This window comes from Miscanthus floridulus, chromosome 9 (genome assembly GCF_019320115.1).
Source record: "Miscanthus floridulus cultivar M001 chromosome 9, ASM1932011v1, whole genome shotgun sequence".
NCBI lineage: Eukaryota > Viridiplantae > Streptophyta > Magnoliopsida > Poales > Poaceae > Miscanthus > Miscanthus floridulus.
Genome location: NC_089588.1, coordinates 63,871,349 through 63,885,042, shown reverse-complemented (window position 1 = coordinate 63,885,042; position 13,694 = coordinate 63,871,349). Strand labels below are relative to the sequence as shown.

Below are 13,694 nucleotides of genomic sequence, written 5' to 3'. Positions count from 1 at the left end.
ATCAAAAAGGTCTATAAACCAAAGTAGTCCTATAAAACAACAATATATAAAAAACGAGAAGTAGCAGTAGTAGAGGCCTCAGAAACATGTCAATCATCATCTGATCTTGAACTTGGAGCATCAAGGCATCATAACAGAGAAGAGAGGAGAAGGTAATGTAGGGGCGGCTGCTAATGATGCTAAGTTCCTCACAAGTTCTTGATCATTAGCTCATATTCCATATAATGTATGGACTTAGACAATTTCATCATCGGCAAAACAAAGGAGAGGAGAGGAGAGGAGAGGGGAGATTTGGCAAAAAAAACAACAACTGCTTAACAAACATAGAGAGGAAAAGGTGTAAAAACAAGCAGCTGCTGCTTCCCAAACATAGAGGATAGGAAAATTAGCCAAAAAATAGTTGACTGCTGCCACATGGTTGGAAGACCCCTGCAGATCAAAATCTGGTAACTTAGATAGCCAGCTAGTAGTAGTAGGAGAGTAGCTAGCAGCAAGTAGAGTAGCTAGCAGCCAGCTAGTATTAGTAGTAGTTTCTAAGAGTATAGGGAAGAGGGCAGAGCAGCAGCCAACACTAGAGTAGTATAGAGTAGTAGTAGAACAGCAGTAGGATAGTAGTATAGAAGTAGCAGCCAGCAGTGTAGTTAAGAGCAGCAGCCAATGTGTTCCAGGAAATAAAGCCATTAATAAGAACAATGTGATAGAATACAAGCATCAGTAGTACCATGTTGACACTGTGATAGGAAATAAAGCCAATTTGTTGATAGTTTAAATGAGCAATGGAGGAAATAGGATTTATTAACTTGCAAGAAGACTCACTATGCATATATAAAATAGTGGGCATATAGAAGCATATATTAAAACAGTTGGCATATATAAAACAGTCTATTTTCAAGAGTTCAAGAGCCATCTAAGTTTCATGCTGGAGGGCCTGAAAGCACAAATGCTCCATTTAACTTCCTGGTGAATGCTTTTTTCACAAAATATATACATGAATTGCTTGACTTGTAATGATGTTTACATGATATTCTGCTAATTTTTCCAGTGTTCTAAAAGCATGGCCACTAGGTGGACAATAGGATGGCACCCAGTAGAGACAATTGAAAAAGGGTCAGCCACTCAGCTATGAACTTAGACAAATTACAAGAAACCGTACAAGATGGTTTGCCCCATATTCTACATATGGCTTACATTCTGATTGTTTATTATGTAAATCACTGGAACCAGGTCGACCTATATGCTTTCCTAGAGAAATGAATTTGCATCAAATAGCCACCACCAGCTAAGGCACACAAGTGGCAACTGGTAAGTGGTAACCTCAAATTGCAGCATCTCACTCCCCTATCTCCTCCATCATCCCCTACACTGATTAGCTATCTAGAGAGCATGCATCATGGCTATCAGAGAATTTCAATGGAATTACTTCTAGGTGCTATTTGATCCATTAGCATCTATGTGCACCTATCGTGCATGCCTCGCTAATATAAGCATGTCAGCGCGTCATCCAAATGGAAACAAGCACACTCATCATAAGGAATTTAACCACAGATCATTTCAATACAGACAGAAAATAGCAGAAAATTTGAAAGAAGAACCATTCTAGCCAGCCCACTCCAATGAAGTAGCATCATATTCTGAAAGTGCATTAGGGATGCAAAGGGGTACCCAACGGTTGTTTTGGGGTTCAGCTAATTAATTACGTGGTATGCCCATTTAGTTCATTTCTTTCCCCCTAAATTAATTAGGTGGCAGCCGTTTTTAGTTCATTCTAGCAAGTTTTGGGCCAACCCAATGACCGAAAATAAGTGGAACTTGCATCCCAAACTGCATTTCATTGCAATACTAGATCAAAGATTCAAGGGGCACTTCCAATAGAATCACAAGCATTGGCACTCACAAGTGACAGTCTTGGAATTTTACAGCAAAATGAAGAGCAAAAGTACCCTATTAATGAACTGGCCTTCACATCCACATTCAAATTATGTGCCGTACAGAATGGATAAGTGTTCCTAGTTTCCAAAGAAAAGAAGTCTCACTACCAAGAACTCCGTAAATATTAAGACGTTCGCCACAGATCTAATATCTAGGATAGACCAAGCGTCAGCTCAAATCATCAAGACCATGTACGGTAAGGAGAAGTCGCTCTGGGTGATAGGGATACGCATGTATACCTCGAGCTCGGCGGACTTCATGGCGATGGAGATTGCTCTGCAAAGGAAGGAAGGGGAGAGAAGGGAGTGAGCATACCTGGTGGTGATCATCGCCGGTGAAGAGGTGGCGAACTAGGCCGGGTTCGCCCAGCCATTGGAGGGGGCACGCGGGTGCGCCGCCGGCCGCCGGTGGAGGTGCGCGGAGGCTGCCCGCCGGTGGAAACCCTAGGGCAGGGAGGAGTAGGCGCGCGGGTGCGGGGAGGGGGCGTGGGTGCGGGGAGGGAGCGCGCAGGTGCGGAGATGGGGCGCATGGGTGCGGGGAAGGGGCGTGGACCGGCGTTGGGATAGGTTCTGGGAGACGGCGTCGGTGGGGCAGCCTGACGGCGTCGGAGGAGAAGAGAGTGCCCAACAACAGACAACACCCGTGCGCCCTTGGATTTATAGTCGGGATGGGGTGGTTTCCTGATCCAGCCGCCCCTACAAATGCATTTGTAAGGACGGTTCCTGATCCAACCGCCCCTATAAATATTTGTTATTTTTTAAATTATTAATTCTGTATTATAAAAACTATTGTGTATATATAAAACAATTGTGTATATGCAATTGTGACCAAAATAAAAGTAATATAAAAACAATTGTGTATATGCACAAATATAATATTTTGTATTATTCTATATATGAAGAAATATATATATAAACAATTGTAGTCAAAACAATATAGAAAAAAGAACAAAAAATAAAAATTTAAATTTTAAAACTTTGACTACAATTTTATAACATTAAATGAAATAAAATGAAAATGTTGTAAACATAAAAGTTGTATAACTCATCAACATGTACAACTTTTATTTTGGTCGTCTTGTCATGTGACTTTGTTTGAACGATTCAAATTTTGAAATTCAAACAATTTCAACTTGAAACAATATTTTGAAAGAGTAAATGATTTCAGATGAAAAACTCATGAATACCAAAGTTGCAGAACTCATCAATATGTACAACTTTTATTTTGATCATATTTTCATTTGACTAAATTTGAATAGTTGAAATTTTGAATTTCAATAATTGACAACTTCAAACAAGATTTTGAAACCTTAAATGATTTCAACAATAAAAGTCGTGAACATAAAAGTTGTTGAACTCATCACTATCTACAACTTTTATTTTGGTCACTTCTTTATGTGACAAAGTATTAGTAAACATTATTCATAAATTCACATATTACTCATATTTTTCTGAACTATACGAGAAATATGTTGATTTGTGAACAATGTTTAATATCACTTTGTCAGATGAAGAAATGATTAAAATAAAAGTTGTAGATCTTGATGAGTTATACAACTTTGGTACTCATCATTTTTTCAGCTGAAATCATTTAATGGTTGAAAATCTCGTTCGAACTTGCCATTTTTTTAAATTTGAAAATTTGAAGTGCTCAAACTTTGTCAAATGAAAAGAATGACCAAATCAACACACTAACTTGATAGGGCAAGATTTTAGAAAATTTTACGAAAAAAAATCATCACATTTGGAGTTAGTATGAGGAAGAAAGACTAGTTACAAATTTTACCCACAGATTAAAAAGTAAAAGCACAACTGTTCATGACGATCAATGATGAACAAGTGTGATTTCTCTTTTTAATCTATGGCAGAAACTTGTAACTAGTTTTTCTCCCTTATACTAACTCCAAATGTGATGGTTTTTTTCCTAAAATTTTCTAAAATCATGCTCTATCATTTTAGTCTAGTCATCTATCTTTGTCACTAATTTTGAATAATTCAAAATTTAAATTTCAGAAAATGACAGCTTCAAACCTGATTTTCAAACACTAAATGATTTCAGCTGTAAAGGTGATGAATATAAAAGTTGTATAACTCGTCAAGATCTCCTACTTTTATTTTGGTCATTTATTCATTTCATAAAGTGTTAAGTGATTTTATAAAGTTTTAGTAGTAATAGAGTGGATGTTGCAAAGGGTAGTCTCACACACATACAAAAATATGTAGTCTTACACACGTACATAAATATATAGTCTCACACGCATCCATAAATGAAGTCTTACAAACACACTTACATAAACACTCCACGTTCAACAACTAGCTAGCCTGCTGTAACGACTTTCCCCTTAACACCTTTTCGTTTCCATGGCAATATATCTTTGGGGAGGTTCTTTTCCATAACACTAATCTTCTTAGGAAAGTCTATGAATAGCGGCATCTCATTATAGTTATTGTAAGCTTCAACATCATCCATGCCATCAACTCCAATAACATGATGTTTTCCGGAGGCAACCACATGCTTTGTCTTCTTCTTTGAGGGGAGGTTACTTTGTCGGTCAGACATATAGACAACTTGTGCGACACGTGAAGCGAGCACCCAAGGGTCATCTTGGTAGCCTAGATTCTCAAGGTCTAGGACTCTCAATCCGATCTTGTTTAGTTAGTGTTGTTTGATCCAGCGGCATCAAAATAGGGCCACCGTTATATCCCTTCCATAGTCAAGTTCTCATATCTCTTCAATGATGCCAAAGTATTGGATCTTTCACCCTAATCCATCGAGAGCCTCTATTCGAACGCCGTTGTTTTGGTTCACATATTTACTATCCCTTGAATGGGTATAGTACGTATACCCATTGATGTCATAAGCATTCTAAGATGTCACTTATCTCGATGGCCCCTCCACTAACCTACTGATGGTAATAGAGTCTATGGTTTCTCCAGGCGGTATATTTTGGTCCTTCAACCATGTAGTTAGTCATTGCTTGTGTTGTTTCATGACCCAATCATCTGAATGACTATTTCTCTCCACCATAATGATAGCCAAGTGTTCATCAATGTACGATTATATCAGTTGTGTACTCTGCAAGACACTGTAATGCGCCTGACTCATCTCTTTGTAATCATGGTCGATGAACACTTTTCTACCACTGGTGCCCTTCCCAGCCAGCCTACCCTTGTGATGAGAATCGGGTTTACCAATCCCTTTCTGTACTTTTAGTTACTCTTGACAGCACTCAACGACTTCTTCAGTACTGTAACCCTCTATCATGGAGCCCTCTGGGTATGCTCGATTATGCATGTATTGACTTAGAACCAACATGAACCGCTCGTAGGACCACATTTCATACAAGTAGCAAGGGCCCAGTGCCTGTATCTGATGAACCATGTGAATCATGAGATGTGGCATTATATCAAAAAAGTAGGAGGTAAACACATCTCCAGTTGATTTTGTGTCTTCACCACAAATTCATGTAGGCCACTCAGCTCTTGCTTGCCAATCGTCTTCTGTGAGATCTTCGAAAAGAAGTAGCACATGCGGGTAATGGTCATTTTCAAGAAATTTGGCTTTATAGCCCTGATTGCAATAGGTAGAAACACTGTCAGCATCACATGGCAATCGTGAGCCTTACAATGTGTTATTGCAAGTCCTTTATCGACACTAGCTTCTTTACATTTGCTAAAAACCCAGTCGGGACTTTGATCCCCCTCAGGAAAGTACATATAGCTCTCTTCTCGTCTGGTGTTAGGTTGAAGCACACCGTGGGCAGAGTGTATTTTCCATTAGCCTCAGGTACCGGGTGAAGCTGTGGCATCACGTTTAGCTGCACCATGTCTTTCCGTGCTTTCAGACCATCATTTGACTTGCCTGTGTCCATCAAGGTAGCAATGAGACTCTCAAAGGCATTTTTCTGCACGTGCATAGCATCAATGGCATGGGGGACCTCCAAGTCTGGCCAATAAGGCAGATACTGAAAGAAGATCGATTGTTTCTTGAAAGGTACTCCTTCGACAGGAGGTGTGCTTCTATCTCTGTTTGTCCCATCTGGATTCTTCTTTCCATACATGGTGCATATGTTTTTCACCATTCTATACACGTGTTCTCCGTTATGACGTCTCTCTGGAGGGGGTTCAATCTCCGGGGTGTTGTCATAAAATCTAAAGAACAATTTGCTATAGTACTTGTGACTTGTCTTTAAGAAGCATCGGTTCCTTAGGTAAACTATCTTCTTGGATGCATCCAGGTACACCCATGTAGTACCTTCCAAGCAAACCAAGCATCCCGTCTTTCCTTTGATCTGTCCAGACAAAGCAAACAGTGCGGAATAATCATTGGTAGTAACAAATATTATTGCTCTACATATGAAGTCCTCCTTTCGAAATGCATCGTACATGTGCTCCCCATGCCTCCATAGCCTCTCCATTTCTTGCATCAAAGGCTCGAGGAACACGTCTATATCAATGCCTGGTTGTTTAGGGCCAGAAATAAGAATAGTGAGGAGAAGGTACTTTCTCTTCTGACACAACCATGTTGGGATGTTGTACATGGTCAAGATCACTAGCTATGTGCTGTGGTCGCTCATCCTCTCATTAAAGGGATTCATTCCATCGGTGCTCAAGCCAGACCGTATATTTCTTAGGTCATCGTTGAATTCTTTGTGCTTCTCATTAAACCTTTGCCATTGACTACAATCAGCCGGGTGTGCAATCTTATCATCATCCACCTTGCGCTCATCATTCCACCATGTCATGAGTGTGGCTTCTTTAGGGTTTAGGAAGATACGTCTTAAGCGGTCGGTCACTGGCAGGTACCACATTACCAAGGTAGGAATTCTTCTCTGCTTTGTATCATTGCCTAATGGAGTGTCCTCTGGGGGCTGAGATTCTTGTACCACCTTTTTTGTACCCTTCTTATTCCTCTTTTTTTCCCGTGGAGGCTTCGTCCCCACCGTAAAGGTCATTGTTCTTGTATCGGTTGGCCCCACACCGAGGACATTTATCTAGTGACGAACGTTTGTCACGAAAAAGTATACAGTGGTTGGGGCATGCATTGATTTTTTCAACCCCCATTGTCAATGGACTTATGACCTTCTTCGCTTGGTATGTGTTGGTGGGAACTGAGTTTGGTTGTGGCAGCACCCATGACAGAAGATGCAATAGATCATTGAAACTACAGTCTGACCAGCTGTACTTAGCCTTCAGGATGAGCAGCTCAAGCACAAAACGTAGCAATGTCCAATGTGTCGGACAACCCTTTTCAACACCATACACAGTCTCCTTCGATGCTTTTGTCACCCTTTCCAAATTTTCTAGACCTTTCGGGATATTTAATAAAATCTTTGGTCCAAGGGCTCGAATCATGTCTCCAAATCATCTTCATCCCCGACACGTGCTCCACCATCATTATTGGCACCATTTTCGTCGTTACCATCCCAACCACCAGTATCACCACCTTGTTCATTGCCAAACTCAAAATCCATTCGTGCATCAAGCTCTGCTGAATATTGGGACATGGATTCTATGGTTTCGTCATCGTATTCATCCTCATCCTCGTCGTTAACAATAACCGTTTCACCATGATAAATCCACACTGTGTAGTCCTCAACAAATCATCGCATAATCAAATGTGATCTGATGATAGTCACATCTGTCCATGCCATATGGTTTTTGCAATCTTTACATGGGCAAATAATTGTATCCTTAATCTCTTTCAATGTCGTTGCATGCTTCTTTGCGGCTTTAATAAATTTATCCACCTCTTCACAGAAACCTGCCTTGAACCTTAATGAACCATACATCCAAGAGTTCCTATACTCCATCTTTTACAACAACAACAAAACAAACATTAAAGGACTACTTATTCAGATATATATAAAAATGAAACAAATTAATAATTACTTGAGAATAATTATATATACTTCAGATATATATGAATATAAATGTAATATAATTACATGAAGCATATAAACACACCATGGTAGAGGAAAATTAATTAATGGCCATTTATCCATAAATAATTAAAATGCATATTTATTGATTATAATAAACAATTTCAAAGACAACAATTAGCAACAATTATATTTTACCCAATATCTTTTATACAAACCCTAGTCCAATTTCATCAAACATAAATTTACAAAAACAAAATTAATAAAAAAACTAAACCCTATATCTAGATCCACATGCACATGAAACATCCATAAAACTAACTAATTGTTCACTAAAATTAAGAAACATGGACCAAATAAGGGTATGATCTTGTTCTCCTCCCTAATTTACCCTAGTACATTTAAAACTTAGGTCTAATTTGCTTCATAAGTAGCTCAAGCACCATAGAAGAGAGAGAAAAATAAAACTCTAATTACTCACTAACCAACCATTAAAACTTCAAAAAAAAATATGGAATAACATTTTCTTACCTTCTACAACCTCTCCACCAAAGGATTTAAGATCAAGACCTTCCCTCCTTAGTAGAGCAGTTTTTGGAAGGTGGCCAAGATCTCCCCACCTTTCTTTCACGAGTTGGAGTGAGTGACCCGAGGAGAAAGAAGATGCTGCAGCTGTTTTATATGTGGGTCATTTATAGGGACGGCTGGTGATTGAGCCGCCCCTACAAATCAGAGCTATATATACGGGGGCATTTGTAGGGGCGGCTGAATTACCAGTCGTCTCTATAAATAGTAATACCAGGGGCGACTGGTGATTGAGCCGCCCCTACAGATCAGACCCCATTTGTAGGGGCGGCTCGTATCACCAGCCGCCCCTGCTATTCCATTTATAGGGGCAGCTGGTATCTGAGCATCCGAGCACGTCGCCGTAGGAGCGGCTCCATCACCCGCCGCTCCTACAAAAAATTTGAACCGTTACTAAAAAAAATCGTTTTTTACGTAGTGAGTTTCAGCTGAGAGAGTTCTCTCTAGATTGCAAGACGAAGCAACATCCTGGATACGAGCGGGGGCAAAAGGCTTAGAGGATTTAGTCGTCACGAACGTTAGTGAGTACATGTCATTTTTTCCAGCTCATCTAGTGGTCTGCTAGAGGATGCTGATGTTTTGCGCCAATTCTTCTTATTAATATTTCTTCAAAAAAAATTCTTCTTACTAATATATATGCTGGACAATGTTCCAGGTCTTAGAAAAACTATGTTTGTGAATTCTTAGATTTTGTTCTTCCCATTTACTTTTGGGCCCTGGTCGGACAAAAGGGCCGTTACTATATAGAATAAATGTTGTAATTTCATCCATCACTACTTGTAGCACTTAGAGTAGGTACGAAACCTGTCGATAAGAAGTGACGGGCCACTCTTGACAATTTGAAAGTGAAGGATTTTGGTATCCTCTGGTCATGCTTAACTTTGGTTTGTATCATGGCATAGCTTATCCGCTTTTTGGATTAATTTTGAAAACGGCCTAAATCCGAGTACCTTGTCCTCCTCTAGACACAGAGGGTTATGGAAAATGGCACATAGCTAGAGTCTATGGTAGAGAGCTTGTGTTAATCCAGTATTAATCGAGACAGATCCTTTGCCCACCTCTACAAGTAATTTCCAAAAATAAAAAAAGTCCGCCGAGTCCACCGAAGAGGGCCACCAAGATCTCGAGGATTTTGGTGATTGACAACATGATCATTGAAACCTCCTGCAACCATTTTGTTGTTCGAACTCAATCTTTCAATAACTTTGATGCAAACTTTGTATTTAAAATACTTGTTATGTGTGTTGAACTGTGTTTGGATTTGAAAAAGCTTTGTAAGGATATGGTCATGGACAAGTAAAAAGTGGATGCTTAAAATCTTCCCACGAGTTGGACTGTTTGGCTCGAGTCGAGTTTGCTTAAATGTTGAGAGGTTGACAAGTGTGTTCTAGTTGGGCTGAGCTAGGTAGGTCTGCTGCAATGTGTAAGTCAACACAAGTGTTGGTCAAATACGTTTGTGTTACAGTCAGGCCATGCGACGCGATGTTGAGAAAAAGAGTTTAGCCATATATTACTTAATGCTTAACAAACAAGATTATGATGTGATGCTTAATGATGCAAATGATGAATTGTTTAGGCCCTAATATGCACATTTAGGTTATCACCCGGTGGCTATAGGGTGGGAGGCCTCACTAAGCTAGTTGCAGGAGGCGAAGATAGATTAACAGACGACACTAGACTAGGGCAAGAGAAACCCAGTAGATTAGAGTGGCAAAAGACGTCGAGGTGATCTTGCTGATGTCGTCATTACGGATTGGATAAAGCTACCGGTAGTTCGGTGCATATGATATTTTGTCGTGCACCGTGGTAAGACATGGAGAACCAGTGATAAAATCACAAATTAGCGATCCCGGTTCATAGGATTGAAAAACTTGGTGGTGCTCATGATGAATAGCAATTCTATTTTTAGACCCTTTATTAAAATAGAGATTTTTAGATATATAGTATGCTAAGTTTTAATATAATTTCCTTCCATTACTTTTTTATACAAGGATCATATATGAATTTTACAGAATCGTTTCATTTTCGCCGTTTCCAACCCACCCTCCGTCCCTCCCTCACTGATAACTTTCTATCCCCTTCCTTGCTCCGTCCTCGCCTCCCACCACAAACCATCCTCCCACCCCCGGTTGCCACTGATGCTCCCCTCGCTTCATCCTCCCCTTTGACCCCGCCAAATGGCCTCCGTGCCCTCCGTCGCCGTCCCCGTCGTCGCCTCGGGCTTCCCGGCTGCCGGCGGGGCTGACTCCAGGAGGCCGCCACTGAGCTCCGTCGCCGCCACCGATAAGGTAACCGGACCCTTTCTCTTCTCTTTGTCCCTTTTCCTCACTTCAAATCCAATTCAAGAACCCTCCCTGTTTCGTTCGGCTGTATTTGCAGAACAGTAGGTTGCTAGGACCGCGGGCGAAGTATCGATTAGCTCACCCATTTACTCCAACTTTGCAGAACAATTGGAATGGCAGGAGCATCCAGGCAGCGCAGAACGGCGGCACCATGGAAGCGCCGCTGCGGCCTCTCGACTTTGGGGGAAGCAATGGACATGCTCAGGGAGGGGAAGACGGTGCAGTCGGCGATGTACGTGCCGCTGCTGCACGGGTGCGTCGAGACCGGCAGCCTCGGCGGCGCCAGGGCCTTGCACGGGCACATGGTGAAGACGGGGACCAGCGTGGACATGTTCATCGCCACATCTCTTGTCAATGCCTACATGTGGTGCGGGGCGAGCCAGGACGCGCGTAGCCTGTTCGACCAAATGCCTGAGAAGAATGTTGTGACGTGGACCGCGCTCATCACAGGCTACACTCTGAACTCTCAGCTGGTAGAGGCACTCGAGGTGTTCGTAGAGATGCTGGGGGCCGGGAGGTATCCTTCTCATTACACGCTGGGCGCCATGTTGAATGCATGCTCTGCTTCCAACAATGCTGACCTGGGCAATCAGGTTAACGGATACACGATTAAGTATGATGCCCTGTCCATAACGAGCATAGGGAACTCGCTCTGGTCGGTTGTATGCCAAGTCTGGGAGCTTGGAATCTGCCATGAGGGCCTTCCGGATGGTTCCTGACAAGAATGTCATCACATGGACGACGATGATATCTGCCTGTGCTGAAGACAAGAACTATACGGAGCTTGGACTGACTCTGTTCGTTGATATGCTTATGGATGGAGTGATTCCCAATGAGTTTACCTTGACGAGTGTCATGAGCTTGTGTGGTACAAGGCTAGATCTTAACCTAGGAAAGCAAGTCCAAGCCTTGTGCTTCAAAATTGGATGCCACACAAACATTCCAGTAAAGAACTCGACGATGTACCTCTATTTGAGAAAGGGTGAAACTGAGGAGGCCATGCGGTTGTTTGAAGGGATGGATGATGTCAGTATTATCACGTGGAATGCGATGATCTCAGGCTATGCTCAGATCATGGAGACAGCTAAGGATGATCTTCATGCTCGTTCTAGAGGTTTCGAGGCACTCAAGATTTTCCGCAACCTCAACAGGTCTGCAATGAAGCCTGATTTGTTCACCTTCTCAAGCATCCTGTCTGTCTGCAGTGTCATGATGGCCTTAGAGCAGGGTGAGCAAATCCATGCACAGACGATAAAGACTGGTTTCCTGTCAGATGTCGTGGTGAACAGCGCACTGGTAAACATGTATAACAAGTGTGGTTGCATTGAAGATGCAACTAAAGCCTTTGTCGAGATGTCGACACGGACTCTTGTCACATGGACTTCTATGATCTCAGGGTACTCACAGCATGGCCGCCCCCAGGAAGCCATACAACTCTTTGAGGACATGAGATTTGCAGGAGTGAAACCAAATGAAATCACATTTGTAAGTGTGCTTTCAGCCTGCAGCTATGCTGGTTTAGTTGAGAAGGCTGAGCACTACTTCAACATGATGAAGGAAGAGTACAAAATAGAGCCTGTTTTGGACCACTATGGGTGCATGATTGACATGTTTGTGCGCTTGGGCCGATTGGACGATGCATTTTCCTTCATCAAAACGGACGGATTTTGAACCAAATGAAGCCATCTGGTCTAGCTTGGTTGCTGGATGCCGGAGCCATGGAAACATGGAGCTTGCCTTCTATGCAGTTGATAGACTGCTTGAGCTCAAGCCAAAAGGAGTTGAAACCTATGTCTTACTGTTGAACATGTACATTTCTAATGGGAGATGGCATGATGTGGCTAGAGTGCGGAAGCTGATGAAAACAGGAAGATCTTGGATTCTCAGAGACCGCAGCTGGATTACAATCAAAGACAAGGTCTATTTCTTCAGAGCTAATGATAGACTCACGAACTTAGTGATGAGCTGTATCAACTGCTGGAGAATTTGCTTGAGAAAGCTAAGACCATTGGGTTTGAACCATACCAGAACGCTTGAGTTATGTGACAGCGAGGATGACGAGAAGCCTCCTACAGGTTCAGTAAAACACCACAGTGAGAGGTTTAGCTGTTGCACTGGGCTGATCCAAACACCTCCAAGGTGCAACAGTTCGCGTCACAAAGAACATTACCATGTGCAGGGACTGCCACAGCTCAATTAAATTTTTTTCATTGCTTGTGAACAGAGAGATTGTTGTTCGGACAGTAAACGGCTTCACAAGTTCAAGGATGGACAATGCTCTTGTGGAGATTTTGGTGCACTACTGTGAGTACAGGAATCTGTAAATTTTCAGAAATATCTATTCCCAGGTCTAAATATTTTGTACTGGGGATCGATCAGAACTTGCATGGAATTTTGTTTGTTGCAAGGTACTCTGAGCTGATCACTCTGGCAGTGAGTTTATAGATTTTTATCTGGAAGCAAGTTTTGTTCAGTCAACATCTGTAACATATGACCAGAAACTCAAATCATATTTGTCGAATACGCTCACGTGGGTTAGCAATATAGGAGGGTGAATATCTTTGTAAGTGTTGTAAACGCTGGCCTAACCGGATCTCACTTTGTTATTTTTAATTCACAATTTTGGCATTCTTTGTCCTCAGTCCTGAGTAGCGATTTTGTGTACACGATGATGGTGATGATTGGTTTATGGCAGTCCTTTACAAGACATTCCAGTATATGTGGGTACATACGTTGAATCCAGATAACTTTTAGGGTATAGGGTGAGTTTGGGACCGCGGCATGGGGACTGCGGGGTGTGGTATGGTGATCTTGGCCTCCAACCCATGGCACGAAAAACGCGAGTGCTAGTTCAATCTCGTGATCCTGGTGTCTTGTGAGGCGAAAAGAATCATCGGTACCACAGTGCATTTGGCTAGATTTTTCTTGATTCTCAAGGACCGCAGTGCATGTTTCGT

The 13,694-nt window shown here is 41.8% G+C and overlaps 1 pseudogene; it reads left to right on the top strand.

The window, feature by feature from the left end:
- Positions 1 to 10,457: 10,457 nt before the first annotated feature.
- LOC136482066 (pentatricopeptide repeat-containing protein At5g04780, mitochondrial-like) lies at positions 10,458 to 13,045 on the top strand (annotated as a pseudogene).
- The last annotated feature ends 649 nt before the right edge of the window (positions 13,046 to 13,694 follow it).